The sequence below is a fragment of the Etheostoma spectabile genome, chromosome 22, assembly GCF_008692095.1.
Source record: "Etheostoma spectabile isolate EspeVRDwgs_2016 chromosome 22, UIUC_Espe_1.0, whole genome shotgun sequence".
Lineage (NCBI taxonomy): Eukaryota > Metazoa > Chordata > Actinopteri > Perciformes > Percidae > Etheostoma > Etheostoma spectabile.
The window spans coordinates 17,744,536-17,760,426 of record NC_045754.1 but is presented as its reverse complement, the minus strand read 5'-3'; the positions used below and the strand labels follow the sequence as shown (position 1 = coordinate 17,760,426).

General features: G+C 40.8%; 1 protein-coding gene and 1 long non-coding RNA gene across 2 annotated transcripts in view; both read right to left on the bottom strand.

Annotated features, from left to right (window-relative positions):
* LOC116672181 (sialic acid-binding Ig-like lectin 7) overlaps positions 1 to 15,891 on the bottom strand; it is a 97,918-nt gene that overhangs the window by 74,354 nt on the left and 7,673 nt on the right. The gene's annotated exons all lie outside the window — the stretch shown is intronic.
* Positions 6,571 to 12,717, bottom strand: LOC116672194 (uncharacterized). Its single transcript, XR_004327494.1, has 3 exons — positions 12,629 to 12,717; positions 7,387 to 7,392; positions 6,571 to 6,581 (listed from the first exon to the last, which is right to left on the bottom strand). It is a non-coding gene; the product is annotated as an uncharacterized LOC116672194 (long non-coding RNA).

The window sequence follows — 15,891 nt, the reverse complement described above, 5'->3', positions numbered from 1 at the left end:
GCCTCACAGATACAGCCCTCACATAGCCCTGACTATACCACAGAACTCATCGCTTTCACCACCGCCCCCTCCTATGGACAACAGAGCCGAGGCCGCCTTCGTCTGACCTCAAGTAACCTAGCAAGGGCAGAAGACAACCACCGGCTCACCAGACTACTCACTCCATTTTCATATGGATGTTTCTGAAAAACAATGGCTTTCTCAATGCCATTTTATTTTCAGAAAAAAAGGGGAACGGACAGTACTGAGGTACCACCATCAAGGAAAGATAGCCGCATCACCGAGATGATTGCAATGTTGCTACCTGAGGCACACAGACCAACCACATGAGGAAGAGAAGAACACTTGCTCTCCTAAATCTGTCTGGCTGTGGTGGCACCCCGCATTTGAGGGACATGGTGCACATTTTTGTCAGGAAGCGAGGTTGTGTGTGAGAGCATAAGTTCAGAAACCACTACACCACACTAAAGGAGCGTACCCGCACCCCACAGCTGTTCAAGATAAGTATAGAAATTATTACTGATATGGGCGCAGAAATTGTGGTAGGGGGACAAAAGGATTCTCTGGGATGGTAAGACCAGGTTCTCTAGGTGTGGTAGTAAGCCATTCCACCGGAAAAAGAGGAACGCAAAAACCAGTGGTATGGCTCAAACTGACTCATCCCGAGGTATGGGGTCCCCAGGCGTAATGGTCAGATAAGCACACATTTTAACAACAAACTACTAAGGAATAGAACAGGGCCTGGGAATCACTCATGCCTGCGTATCATGTTTAGCATCCACAGTCACAGGGAATGGTTGGGAAAGAGCAAACAAGACATTGAAGGCTAAGCTATAGCTAAGGCATGTGCAGAAGCAGTTAACATGGGTAGAAGCGCTCCCATTGGCCCTCATGGCTATGAGGTCCTCAGAAGGACAGAAACACATTTGCCCCACGAGAAATAATGTAAGGGGAAGAAAATGCCAGGACCTCCACTGATGGAGGTCACATTGCCCAATGTTAGATGTTCACAAATAGAAGACAGCTTATGAAAAACTAACATTCTCGGTTTCGAGCCCTTTCTAACGAGAGTCCAGTTGGCGAACAGAAACCCAGGAGGAAGCAACACTACCTGTCAAGGTAGGCGACGGGTCAGGGTCAAAGTTCACAAGAACGTGGACTGACCCCAGGTGGTCCGGGCCTACCAGGGTGGGAGGTTACTTCACCTCGCGTCCAGGTTTAAAGTAAAAAGGAGCACCTTGGCACCCACCTGAACATGTGCCCCAGTCGCACTCTCTAGCCGCCCCATGGAGAAATTACAAAAGCATCCAAATGTATGATGAGAAGAGATGTTTTTTTGGCGCCACATTTTTTTGTACTCCATACTTAGGTTATTTGTTTTTTTTTTTTTTTTAAAGGACACATTTGTTTGTGTCCTGTTTTTTTTTGTTTTTTTTTTTTTTTTTTTTTTTTTTTTTTTTTTTTTTGTTTTTGTTTTTTTTTTTTTTTTTTTTTTTTTTGTTTTTTTTTTTTTTTTTTTTTGTTTTTTTTTTTTTTTTTTTTGTTTTTTGGGGGGGGGGGGGTGTTTTTTTTTTGTTTTATGCGTGGTTTTGTTTTGGGTTTTTTTTTTTGTTTGTGGGGTGGTTTTTTTTTTTTTTTTTTTGGTTTTGGGTTTTTTGTTGTTTTTATTTTTTTTTTTTTTTTTTTTTTTTTGTGTTTTTTTGTTGGGGGGGGGTGGGTTTTGTTTTGGGTTTTATTGGGTGGGGTTTTTTTTTTTTTTTTGGGGGGTTTTTTTATTTTTTTTTTTTTGTTTTTTTTTTTTGTTTTTTTTTTGTGGGGGGGGCTGACAGCCCTAGTTACCACCTAAGCAGGGTTTGGGAAGACAGGTTCGGCTTATAGAGTCATTCCGATTATTCTGGGGTTTGGAAAATGGTATGGGGACCGAGACCACAAAGAACAATCACCCGGTAGTGTCCAACCACCTCTCGTAACAAGGAAATGAAAACTTACGAGAGAAAAGAGAGCAGTTTGTGTGCAGTAGTGAAGTCAAACACACTAAGGCCCATCCCCCAGGGCTGGTGCCAGAATGACCTCCCGCTATGTGAGAGACTCACCCACGTCATTACCTTTGATTTGTGTCAGGCTATAGACTGCGGGGGCGTATAATAGTATTCTACAAAAACAGAGTGTACTCTGTGACGAACTATCAAAAGGTGAGGACATTGACAAGGAGCGCTCCGGACAGGTAAAGGTCCCAGTCTCTGTAACAGGTATGACGCGGGTTTTGGACAACAGAGGGTGGGAAACCATGGGCAGGTTGACAGACAAAAGAGATTGGTGGTACAACAACGATGACTGGGAGATATTAATCATAACAGGGGGACTAAGTTCAGACCCCACGAAAAATCCCTAACCCTGTCAGTAATAGAGCAATTGGAGCAGGACACGGTCAGGAGGTGTGGATGTTAGCCCATAGTGTATGGATAGCAGGAAGTGACCAGATAACCCCCCTGCAGAAAATATTTTGGATCCCCTCACGCACACACAGAATGACACTGACAGGGCAGAGACTACAGTAAAACCCCCCTGAAGGAGGAAGACGTAATAGTTGCAGGACTTCTCTAAAATGGGGTGGAAAGAGTGTTAGAGTTATCAGCAGGTGGCAGGCCAGGACAATTTATGGATCAGGTGGCTAAAAGACATGCCAAGAACAACACATGGAAGGGTGCGTGGCCTGTGCCACCAGTAGACCAGTCATGTTCACTAACCCGCCGCCGTGTTTTCCTAATGAGGACCCAGCAGGATATGCATGCATGTTGACTTCACACAATCTAAGACAGCTTCCCGCAATTGTACTACCCTAGCATCCCTCTTTTCCCCCAGGCTTTGAAAAACCAGGGTATTTTCTACCGCCATAAAGGGGGAGGGGTGCAGATATCACTGTTTCAATCTCACGGATCAAGCAAGCCCACAATCAAACTGGATATACCCGACTGGTGCAACCAACTGTACAAACAAACAGGACAGGCCCAGTTGGCTAAATAGGACTTTCTACTATTGTGGGGTCTTAGGTTGTACTCCCAGATAAGTTCCCAAATCAAACGTCAGGAGTTTGTGCTATGGTTAGATTAGCTATGCCCTATCTTTGGGGGGAGTAGAGTCCACTATACACACCATAAGGCTGTGCAACTGACCGTAAAGAGAAGGCGCAGGGCCCGTGTGCAAGGCCCGGCTTTTGATCCATGGGCGGGAACCCCAACCTATATAGAAGAATAGGAGTTCCTAGGGTGTCCCGAATGAATACAAATTGGCAGCAAAAATAGCCGCAGGATTTGAGATATACCATCTGATTTCAGCCATCTTCCCCGTCACTCTCCCAGCAAAAATGTAGATAGGATAAATTTTGTGCTTATAATGTTTTACGCTTGACATGCACTAGGATGCCATCGAAGGCCTGGCCGAGCAGACGGCCCCCAACGCCCTCATGGCGCTCCAGAATAGGATGGGGGACATGCCTGTTGGCTGAAAAAGGAGGAGGTCTGTTCCATGTTCGGAGGAGAGATGTGCTGACGGTCATCCCTAACAACCTGCCCCGGAGGGAAGGTCACCAGGGCTTGAACCAACTTCGAGCCCTTTCCCAGGAGATGCATGACGCCTCAGGTTATCAAATCCATTGGAGGGGTGGATGACACCTTTTTTTGGCAAATGGAGAATCTTAGCAACTGCTTGTTTGACATCTATTGCTGTTTTTTCTCGCTATTCTAGTTACCTGTGGGTGTGCTGTGTGCCCTGCCTGCGACCATGACATCCCGGCTCATCACCACTGCCTTGCCAAAGAAAAGCGCCGCCCCCCTATTCGCTGGATCTGCCATTACTCACCATGCCAGAGGACGGGGATGATGTTGAGGCCTGCAGTTAGTGTAAAAGTTCGCACCTAGTAGTGCGAAAAGGGGGAATTGGTGGGAAATAATACAATGACTGAGTGGTATGAACAGCCGGCACTCAGGAACGGCCACGTAAAAGCTGGCTTAGAGTATATACTGAATAACCAAAGACTAAATAAGCGTGTGTGGTATGTGTGAATATTATACATTAGCTTTTGCAGCTGGGTTAAGCCTAAGGAGGGAGAGACGACAGGGCTATCTTAGTCAGATATGCTACAGGTGAGCACAGAAGAGGAGATGGTGAGGAAGACACTGAAGGTCAGGACGGTCTGATAACTCAGAGAACAGGACATACCAACTTAGAAGGGAGGGACATAGCTGTCCTTGGGAAGTAAATGATAACTGAAAATAATAGACATGCAGAAGGAGAGGCAGAGCAGGGATTGTAACCCAGCAACAGTATAGCTGACAATCAGCCCCACAAGGGAACCAATATAACCTTGAGCCATATTGTCTAAGTGCCTTTTGGGGGACCTCTGTACTAGACAAGTCTCCATCAGGTCCGTGAGGTCACTAACTCGCTCGGAAACGCATTTCATCTGTTACCACAAGAATAAACGCTGTGTTAATAATCATGGAGTCAGTTGTCAGTTTATAGAAGATTTCCCCACATACACATGTAAAGGACTGCATAGACCACAAAACAAGACTGTCGTAACTTTTTAATCAATTATTTAAACCTGAAAGTATTACATTCATGTGTCTCTCTGGTGAGTGCAGCCCACACACACTGCCTGTGTGTTTTCTAGTGAGGTCGCGTCCACACTAGATCCTTAGGGGTATACAGCCCTTGATCCATGCCCAACCCCTAGCTCGTAATACGTATGGACCGGCACTAGGTGCCGCGTGAACGCGCAAAAGGTAGGGGAAGGCCAAGGGTAGGGGTAGGGAAGGAATGGGATTCAGCCTTAATGTTTTTTTTTTGTTTTTGTTTTTTAATTTATGTTAGGTGTTTGTTTCACTTGGAGTTATTTGTCTGTATGTCTTTTTGAATGTAAAAGACATAAACAGTTTTTGAAAAAAAAAAAAACTGTGACCATAATTGCTTTCCGCCTTAAGCTGTATGTCTTTTCGACGTTAACATGTTCATGTTTATGGTTCATTGAACAAACATGGAAATCAACGTTTAAACACTTTACAATGAAGATCTCTAAAGTCATTTAGACTTTTCAAAGTATCTTAACATACAGTTTCATGGAAAAAAGGGGCATTTTTTTCTGAGTTAGTTTTTTCATTTACACTATAAAAAACATGAAATACTGTAAATATACTGTTACATGGAAATGAAAGATAGAACTGTGAGGTGTCTGAGTTTCCTAGTAGAAAACTGAAAGAAACATCTGATAATACGAGGCTGAGGCGCGATGTATTCTAAAGTGTTATCAACCACAGCCATCTCCCACATGTAGGGGCCACAGTGTTTCATGGACTGGTGCCCAGTCTGGATCACTGCGCCGCATCACAGCGCTGATGACACAACTTCATCAAATGCTTCGTTATTTTAAACGTTTTGATGTTTTAATCCAGTAGTCATATACACATGTACATAAAACATAAATGAGAAAACAAGTGATTAACCACACTTCTCTTCCATATCATTGAAATATTACTTTTAACTGTTCTGTTGTCTAATGATATATTGTACAAGCAATTAAAACTGAAGCAAAGAAAAAATAACTATAATAATGCCATAAATCAGCACAATCTTGCCCAAATTAAAAATGAAGCTACAGTACGTTATATTATGTCATCTTCTGTCTCTTTGGCACTCCGTCCTTTGGTCATCGTACAATTCAGCAAAGTAAAGCCATTTATATTAAGAATGGGAAGGATAAGAAAGAGAGAACTATTCCATTCATGGTGAGATGTCTTCTTCTTCTTTCATGTTCTTGAATCTCAATCACTCTGTGAGTAGTATTCTTCTCCTGCGTCCTGTGGAAACAACAACACAGAGAGAGGGTGTTAGTGCTCTGCAGTCAACTTCCGTCAGCTCAAGAGAAATGGCAGCAACACAAGACATTGTGTGTTGAAAGAATAATGGAGCTGCAGCTTACCTTCACTGGTTTGTTGCAGCACCGGGATCTCAACCAGCGAAAGAAAAGGAGATGGAATGAAGAAACATTCAGAACAGTTCAAATTTAAACATGTCAGACAGACCACTGCGTCTAGGTGCAAATGATCATATCACAGAAAAAGCTTGTCTCACACTCAAAGATGATGAGTGTACTGTAGAGTGTTATGATTCCCAGGATCTTCACTGTAACGTAGAATCAACCCCAAACTATGGATTATCTGAACAAAGACAGCATGGTCACTTCTCCTTAATGGGAAATAGTTCTTTCTAAAATATTAGAACTTAAATTCCTCTGTGAACCTCAAATGTAAACTGGTTTATTAGTTTCAATAAAACAAAGCAATAAAAATTATTTACAGGCACTTAAAAATAAATAAAAACATTGGTACACTGCAGCAGAAGGAAGAGAAAAGTACAAGGAGAGCAGATTAGATTGAAATCAGCAGATTTAATAGAGTTCTATGTTTACCTGACGTCTGATTACCGAGATCATTTGTGGCCACCGTAATAAACACCATCTGTCACACTGGTCACATTGAAGCTGAAAGTTCTTCAGCTACACGGAGGTCTCCATCTTTGCTGTTCTTGACAGATGAAGCTGGGGGGGGCTTGGCTGCTGGAGCAGGTCAGGTTTACCCAGCTACCTGTGACACCAAACCTGATGAATGATGACAATGAGTGTCTGGGGAGCATCGGGAAAATGTGAGATTAACTTTATTCATAAAATCAGTACATGATGTTCTGACAGGAACCAATAACAAACAATGGTTGTCTTACATGAGACACTGAGAGTCTTTCTTCCTCTGCTGTCTGACTCTTCCTTCATTCACAGGATATGTGGCAGAACAGCGATTGTGAGTCCATCATGTGTGTTGACAGAGTGATGGTCTTCGGATTTTAGTTGTGAGGTCGATCTGTGTTCTCCTCTCTGTTGTTGTGCGGGTCTTGTTGGAGATTCAGGTGAGTTTAGGAGGGGGTGTGGACAGGGAGTGGAGCTGGCAGCTTATAGTGACAGACTCCTTCTCCTTCAGATCACCTGGGATCTCAATTCTGGGGCTCGGGGGGGAATCGGAGTTTAAAACAGACATAAGATACACTGACAAATAGATCAGAAATGACTAACCTTACATTTAAACATTGTCTAAAGCCATAGCTGACATTTTGTTTGAAAGCAAAAAACAATATAAAGTAAAAGTTTGAGGGGCATTTTTAATAATCTTAAATGTGACCATATTAATGTCAAACTGTAATAATAGACTCAATGTTTAATTGGAACTCAAATTCATGGCCAAGTAAAAAAATGGTTTGGAGAAAGAAAAGAGATGAAATCGTGCAATTTTGGCCTAAACAATAACATAATAGACTGATTATAAAACAAAAGTAATTTACCTGGAACTGTTTTTGAAGAGGATCACAGGAAGCTGTTGCCAGAATGGCCTGTTCTCAATTCTGAAGTAGTATGTGTCTGTGTAATTTGTGATTAAACTAGAAAACAAGGTGTGCATGTGGTTCTGACTCAGGTCTCCAGTAATACTCATTGGATATGGTGGTAACGTCCCACTACTGTTGAATAAACATTATCTTATATGTTGTTAAATCTGGAGTCCTGTTTAATCCACACTCCGAAGGTTGTTCTTGTGCTGTTGAAGTCCTGATCTGGTTTAGAACTAAAGTTACATGGGATTAGCAGACAAGATCCACTCAGTGCTTCCATGTTCTTTGGTGCAGTAATGAATAGGGCTGGGTTTTTAGGACAAGCATCCAGAGCACCTGTGAAACAGACTCATGATGAACAAATTGTGGAGCAAAACCTGCATGAAACACAAACTACAACTCAGCAGCAGCATGTTATCTCCTTTTTCCTTTTAACAATGTCAGAATAAAACATTTCACTTTGCAGTCAGGACATGAACAGTTGGAAAAAGGATCGTCTCCAAATAAAAGAGACTGAACAAACGCTGACCTGAAACAAAGAAGACACTCAGCAACATGTTGGCTGTCACCATTTCACAGACTGGACTGCATGACACTCATTTTCTGGATTTGACAAAAAAATACTATTCAATATTTTAATCAAAGACTTTTAAACAAAGAATCATGTCTGTTAAAGCCATCCAGATTCACACATTCAAACCAGGAACTCAACTAAAACTAAAACCAAACAAACAAAAGTGAAGTTTATGAAAGCAGCAACATAGAAAATTCTGGGGTTAATAAGCTCAAACATAAAAAGCAGTAACATTTGACCTTACCAAACGAGCCGCAGCTGAAACAGAGAAACAAGTAGTCCCATGAGTGAGTTCCAGCAGACTGCACCAGAGCCAGTAGCAGACCTCCCTGCTAAGCCAATGGTAGATAAAAGCAAACAGACCGCTGTTTGAAGCTAGATATGAAGACTGAAACACTGCAGAAATACTTCATCTTCCTCTTCACACCCTGGGAGTGGAGCAGTCAGCTTTGTGACATCTTGAGCTCATCATGGTGCAAAGAACTTATTTATTCTCAAGATATTTTACACACCAACTCACTGAAAGCCTGCATGCTTCTAAGTAATACGTGGACCGTAACCCTGAAGGAATCAGAATACAAATAACTTTAATATTCACGTGACTCACTGCAAGCTTGTTTGCATGTCCTCTAATACATGTGACGGTAATCACAATAGTGACTAAAAAAATGTTAATAAGGATCCGGTGTTGCACACTGTAGTTAAGATTAGTAGTTATAAAAGTAGGTGTGTATATAGAGAGGGTGTTTTTTGAGTACTTTAATGCTGCAAGACATATCTTGCAGAAAGCTCTGTGTTGCTACAGTCGCTATGACGATCTTAAAACGATGAACTTGTTAACAGACCCAGCCAACAAAGTTCCCCTTTTTTACTTCAAGTTCTTAGCAAGAAACACCCTGTCACTTTCAACTGCTTTTATATTTTAAGCTAACTAACATATGCAAAATTTGCATCAACATAAAGGATTAACATCTAAGAAAGAAACTGAACAATTTCACGACGTGTGACTGTGCTTCGTTCACTTTAAATGTTTTGATGCTTGTAATCCAGCAGTCATCTACACATGTACATTCAAATGAAAATAAAACAATAGGTGATTAAAATCCACTCTTTTTGCTTCCACATCACCTGAAATATCTACTTTACTGTTCTGTTGTCTTAATGATACTCAAGAAAACTGAAGCAAAAGAAAATAACTATAATAATGCCTAAATCAGCACAATTACACAAACTAATGATGAAGCTACAGTACGTTGTATTTATGTCATCTTCTGTCCTCTTTACACCCGTCCTTTGTTCATCGTACCAATATTCAGCAAAGTAAAGCCATTTAATAATAAGAATGGGAGGAATAGGAAAGAGAGAAATATTCCATCATGGTGATCATGTCTTCTTCTTCTTATGTTGCTTGAATCTCAATCACTTGTTGACGTAGTCTTCTTCTCCGCGTCCTGTGGAAATATAACAACACAGAGAGATGGGTGTTAGTGCTCTGCAGTCAACTTCCTGCAGCTCAAAGAGAAATGGCAGCACACAAGACATCGTTTTGTAAGAATAATGGAGCTGCAGCTTACCTTCATGGTTTGTTGCAGCACCGGGATCTCAACCAGCTGAAAGAAAGGAGATGGAATGAACAACATTCAGAACAGTTCATTTAAACATGTCAGACGAACAATAGTCTTTAGTTGCAAATGTTCATATCACAGAAAAAAACAAAACACAACTATATATATATATTTTAACAAACAAATATATATATTTAACAAACAATAATACATAATAATTCAATTATTAAAAAGGAAAAGAAGAACGGGGTTGGTTTAGGAAGGAAAAAACAGGGAAAGCAAATGTGACTCGCGGTAAACGAGCCCGGTCTCTGGGGGACGCAATACAACAACGGACGGGGGTTAAGGAAAACAACAACGGACGGTTGGTTAAGGAAAACAACACGGGACTGATCTAGTCCGCCACGTTGAGACACTCCTCAATCTGCATACTGCAGTCAGGGCTTACTCACCCGATCTGGAAACTGCATAGTGTGGTTATAGCGATAGAGGGCCGTTCACCCTGTCACGAGTTTCACCACAGAGGAATGTTCACAGAGACAGTTGGGTCAAAGATTATCTTGGAGCTGGAACAGCACCAGTCCAATACACAATCTTTATGTCACCAGACAAAGAGTCTGTGGATAATTAGGAAAATTAAAATAATACCCCGATTTGGGGCTACAAAGTTCAAAAAAAAGCAGTAACATTTGACCTTACCAAACAAGGCCGCAGCTGAACAGAGAAACAAGTAGTCCCAATGTGGGATTCCAGCAGAACTGCAACAGAGATATAAAAGCAAAAGACTTGTGTTTGAAGCTAGATATGAAGAGACTGAAACACTGCAGAAATACTTCATCCTTCCTTCACACCTTATGATGAGAAACTGTCTTTATTAGGCATCTGATTACAATATTTATTTGTCTCGAAGAGTATTCACATGACTCATGCAAGCCTGTATGCCATTCTTTTATAGTACATGTGACTTTAATCACAATAAAATGTAAAAATGTATAGAAATAGGAACTTATGTATTGACACACATGTAGTTAAGACAAACAGTAGTCATAAAATGTAAGCTTGCAGAGATCGTGTTTAATTTGGAGTAGTTTAGTTCTGTATTACAAGAGGATGATTTTGAGACCATCAGCTCAGATAGCCGTGTTTATTGCCAATAAATCTTGTTATTTGCAAGAATAGTGCATTCAGATCAGGAAACATTGTTTTGTGGTAACAGACCAGCTGGTGAAGTACTTTTATTTTATAAGTAATAATTATGTTTTATTTGCATTGAAAAAATGTTCAATTTCGACATTCAATTCAATTTGTTAGAAAATGATCCACCACATCAAATAATAAAATCATATGAATTGATAGTAAACACAATTGACAAAGCAACATTGATAAGGAATGGCCAGTAGACTACGCAGGGCTGCTGAGGGAAACAGCAGGACGTGAGAGTGAGGAGACTGGGACAGCGGGGAGAGTCTGAGGGCGTCTGGTGGATGGAGGGAGGGTGGCCATGCAGGGGTCTGGGGAAGTGAGAAGGCGCTGGAGACAGGGACCTCTGCAATGTCGTGCTGAGACGGAGCGTCAGTGATTCAAATATTTTGGTCGCTCTCATGTTTTTAATGCAGTAATCTACACATTAGAATATGTGATCAAATTCACTTTCTGTTGAAATGACATATGATTGACCAACAAATATGACGAAGAGTATCGAGTTGGATAAAAAAGATTTATGTGCAATAAAAACTATTTCATATGTAGAAACAATCTTAATTTCTGAAAATACTACAATAACTACTAAATCTAAAAATACTAAAAATAATACAAACGAATGAAGGAAAAAACAGGAACACATTAAAACAAGGTTATGTAACAATGACGTCAAAACAGTCATTAAATCTTGAAACAAACACATTTGAAATGTAAAGGTCACGCAATCCAGACCATCAGAAGATTCAATACAATTTCATACTAGGAACATCTCACCCCTGTGAAAATGCATCACATGAAAGTAATTAACTGCCCTTCATGCACTTTCTGCCACATGAAGCCTCAGGGCAATCTTCAAAAGTTCTGAGGGTGCTCTCCTGTTGGTCAGTTCCGGAAGAAATTGCATCCAAAATATCCACCGGATTAATGTTACTGTCCCTGTTACTGTCAATGTTTGGATCCTGAACGATCTCTCAGCCCTTCAGTCTCTAAAACTAAAAAACATGCTGTTTTTGCTGGACTACGGCGCTATGAAAATGTTTGCAACCGTTGGAAACCGCCTCGATGTGTCTGTTCGTACATAGACCTTTCTTTTTTGGAGGTTGTATATTTGGAACTGTCTACAAAAACACTTCCAGCCTTGCTGATTATTTAAAGGCCGTGCTGAGACTGGTGCTGCAGCCTTTTACATGTGTGTGGTCTCTACTTGTTTCTGTCTATGTGTGAGTGTGTGTTGTGTGTGTGTTTGTGGATGTCGTTCTGTGTGTGTTGTTTTTGAGCTGCGACGACACTCATGCGTTGTGTTTTTGTTGTGTTCCCTCCTTCCCGTCTCTCTTTGTGTGTGTGTGTGTGTGTGTGTGTGTGGGTGTGGTGTGTGTGTGTGTGTGTGTGTGTGTGTGTGTGTGTTTTTATTTATTCATTGGTCCTGGGACACTTTCCATGTCTCGCATATAGTTTGTAATCTGGAAATAAAACATTTGGTCACAAAAATAAATAAAAATGTAAAGGTAATTTTGTAGAAGTAACGTGTGTGCAGAACTGCTTCTGTGTCATATTCTTCTATGTTTAGTCTCTCATATATATTTATAAGTTCACTATTTAAAGCTTTGGGTTAATTGCACACTCTGACCTATAAAAACAAATCACACACTAAAAGCTGTGAGATCAGAACATGTACATAACATGTTGATAATTGACATTAACATTAAACTGTAGGCAGTGAAAACAACTTTAAGTCACATTTAAATGAATTCCACACTATTGTAATTTTTCTATTAAAAACAACAATCTTTTTTCTCACTGAGCGTAGAGATCCTCTGGGCCGTCAGCAGTCTGTGTTCGGCTGTCTGCTGGCTGGGACACTTTGACATGTGCATACAGAGAGTCCTGCTGCTGTCCTCTGTCCTGCTCTGAGGACGAGGACGCTTCAGGTCTCCGCCTGGAGAAGTCCATCTCCATAATGGATGTCTTCTTCGTTTTGTGGCTGGCATTTGAAGACTCAATCTTCACCTCTTTGACTCTGTGAATAATGTAGCAAACAGGAAATGTTGTGAGCTGCTGGTTCCTTCCACATTAAATAACCATAAATGGCATTTGGACAAATGTAAACTGGTTCTGACCACATCACAGCACTGGTAAAGGTGTTAAATGACCCACTGTGTCACTGCTTAGAGGAAGTAAATCAGATGTGTGAAGAATACAAAGGGCCCAAACTTGAAGCTGCGTCTAGCTACCACGCAGTAAACAAATTAAACAAACATCCTGACCATTGATAAATGTGCTTACCATTAGCCATCTTCAGATCATACTTAACTTAACCACTTCTCACTTCGCTGTGGGTTGTACAGTTTTGGAGAACGATGGATTAAACTTTCCAACCACAGTGTAACAGGTTCTTGTGTTTCTTACTATTTAACCCTTAAAGAGGTCCACTTAGTGTTAGGACCGATGCTTTCACATATCTTAGAGGAAACAGTTACTGTAAGGAAGTAAAATATCCACAACACACAGTTCAGTCCTGTACACTGAAGTTTAGTATTTCCACACCTGAGCCGGTTGAGGAGTTTGATGGTTGTCTTGAACCACCTGAGACATTAGAGAGCTGTCAGAATAATTATACGTGATAAACAGACAGGTGTGCTGCCAACAGACAGTCTAAGGACTGATGGGAGACAGATATTTGGTAGATTGGAGATTAAAGTAAGTAAGTACAGATCAGGTTGTCTAAACAACAAACTGGATCAGCAAAAACAGTCAGCTGCTTTCATTTGTGATACTTACCAAACGCAGACACAAGGAAGATGATGAAGATGATGATGAAAATGAAGATGAAGATGATGATGATGATCCTTCCAAGAGCTGAACCCCTTATTAGAGAGCTATCAGAGTTTTCTGGTCATAGAAAAACAAAACCAAGTGACTCAAAGAAAACAAAGGTTGAATGCAGACATGTAACATAACAGATGCAATCATTAATTCTGTAGAACCATTTAAATGCAAGTAAAAAGGTGGTTTAAAAGGAACTAACAAAAGTCCAAACAAAGTAAGCAAAGCAAACACAGAAAAGAGAAGAGAGCAAATTATATAAAAATAAGCAAATTCAGTTCAGTTCTATATTTACCTGCAATCTTCAAATGAATCAAAGATGACATCTGATTACCGAGATCATTTGCGGCCACACAGTAATAAACTCCATCTGTGACACTGGTCACATTGAAGCTGTAAAAGTCTCCTTCAGCTACACGGAGGGCTCCATCTTTGCTGTTCTTGAACCAGCTAAAGCTGGGGCGGGGCTTGGCTCTGCTGGAGCAGGTCAGGTTCACCCAGCTACCTGCTGACACCAAACCTGATGGACTGGTGGACACTGAGGTGTTCTTGGGCATCTGAGGAAAATGTGAGATTAACTTATTCATTAAAATCAGCACATGATGTTCTGACAGGATCCAATAACAAACATGGTTGTCTTACATGAGACACTGAGAGTTTCTCTCCTCTGTGTCTTGACATCCTCTTCCTTCATTCAGGATATGTGGCAGAACAGCTGATGGTGTGAGCCATCATGGTGTCTGACAGAGGGATGGTCTTCTGGATTTTAGTTGTGAAGGTCCGATCTGTGTTCTCTCTTGTGTTGTGAGGGTCTTGTTGGAGATTCCAGGTGAGTTTAGGAGGGGAGTGTGGACAGGGAGTGGGAGCTGAGCAGCTTATAGTGACAGACTCCTTCTCCTTCAGATCACCTGGGATCTCAATTCTGGGCCTCGGGGGGGAATCTGGAGTTTTAAACAGACATTAAGAGTACACTGAAAATAGATCAGAAATGACTAACCTACTTACATTTAAACATTGTCTAATGATACAGACGCCGTCTTGACTTATAAGTGCAAAAAATATGAAGTAAACATTGATGCTTTTTTAATATTCTAAAATGTGACCATATTAATGTCAAACTGTAATGATAGACGCCATGTTTAATTGGAATTAAATTCATGGCCAAGTAAAAAATGTGTTTGGGAAAGAAAAGAGGTGAAATCAGTTGCATTTTGGCCTAAACAATAACATAATAGACTGATTTATAAAACAAAAGTAATTACCTGAACTGTTATTTGAAGAGGATACAGGAAGCTGTTGCCAGAATTGGCCTGTTCTCAATTCTGAAGTAGTAGTGTCTGTGTAACTTGTGATTAAACTAGAAAACAGGTGGTGCATTGTTCTGACTCAGGTCTCCAGTAATACTCATTGGATAGGTGGTAACTGGCCCATACTGTTGAATATAACATTGTGTGATGCCACTTTGGAGTCATTTTTAATCCACACTCCGAAGGTTGTTATTGTGCTGTTGAAGTCCTGATCTGGTTTAGAACTAAAGTTACATGGGATAGCAGACAAGATCCACCGCATGTTCTTTGGTGCAGTAATGAATAGGGAGCAGCTTTGAAACAATCAGCCAGAGCACTGTGAAACAGACTCATGATGAACAAATTGTGGAGAAAACCTGCATGAAACACAAACTACAACTCAGCAGCAGCATGTTATCTCCTTTTTCCTTTTTAACAATGTCAGAATAAAACATTTCACTTTGCAGTCAGGACATGAACAGTTGGAAACAGGATCGTCTCCAAATAAAGAGAGAACAAAACAGCTGACCTGAAACAAGAAGACACTCAGCAACATGTTGGCTGTCACCATTTTCACCGACTGGACTGCAATGACACTCATTTTCTGGATTTGAAAAAAAAAGTCACTTTTCAATATTTTAATCAAAGCATCTTTAAACAAAGATTTCATGTTCTGTTAAAGCCATCTCAGATTCACACATTCAAACCAGGAACTCAACCAAAACTAAAACCCAACAAATAAAAGTGGAGTTATGAAAAACAGAAACATAAGAAACTCTCTGGGTTAAAAGTTCAAACATAAAAAGCAGTAACATTTGACCTTACCAAACGAGCCCGCAGCTGAAACAAGAGAAACAAGTAGTCCCAATGAGTGAGTTCCAGCAGAACTGCACCAGAGCAGTAGCAGAGCTCCCTGCTAAGCCAATGGGATGTAAAAGCAAACAGACTTGCTGTTGAAGCTAGATATGAAGAGACTGAACACTGCAGAAATACTTCACCTCCTCTTCAACCC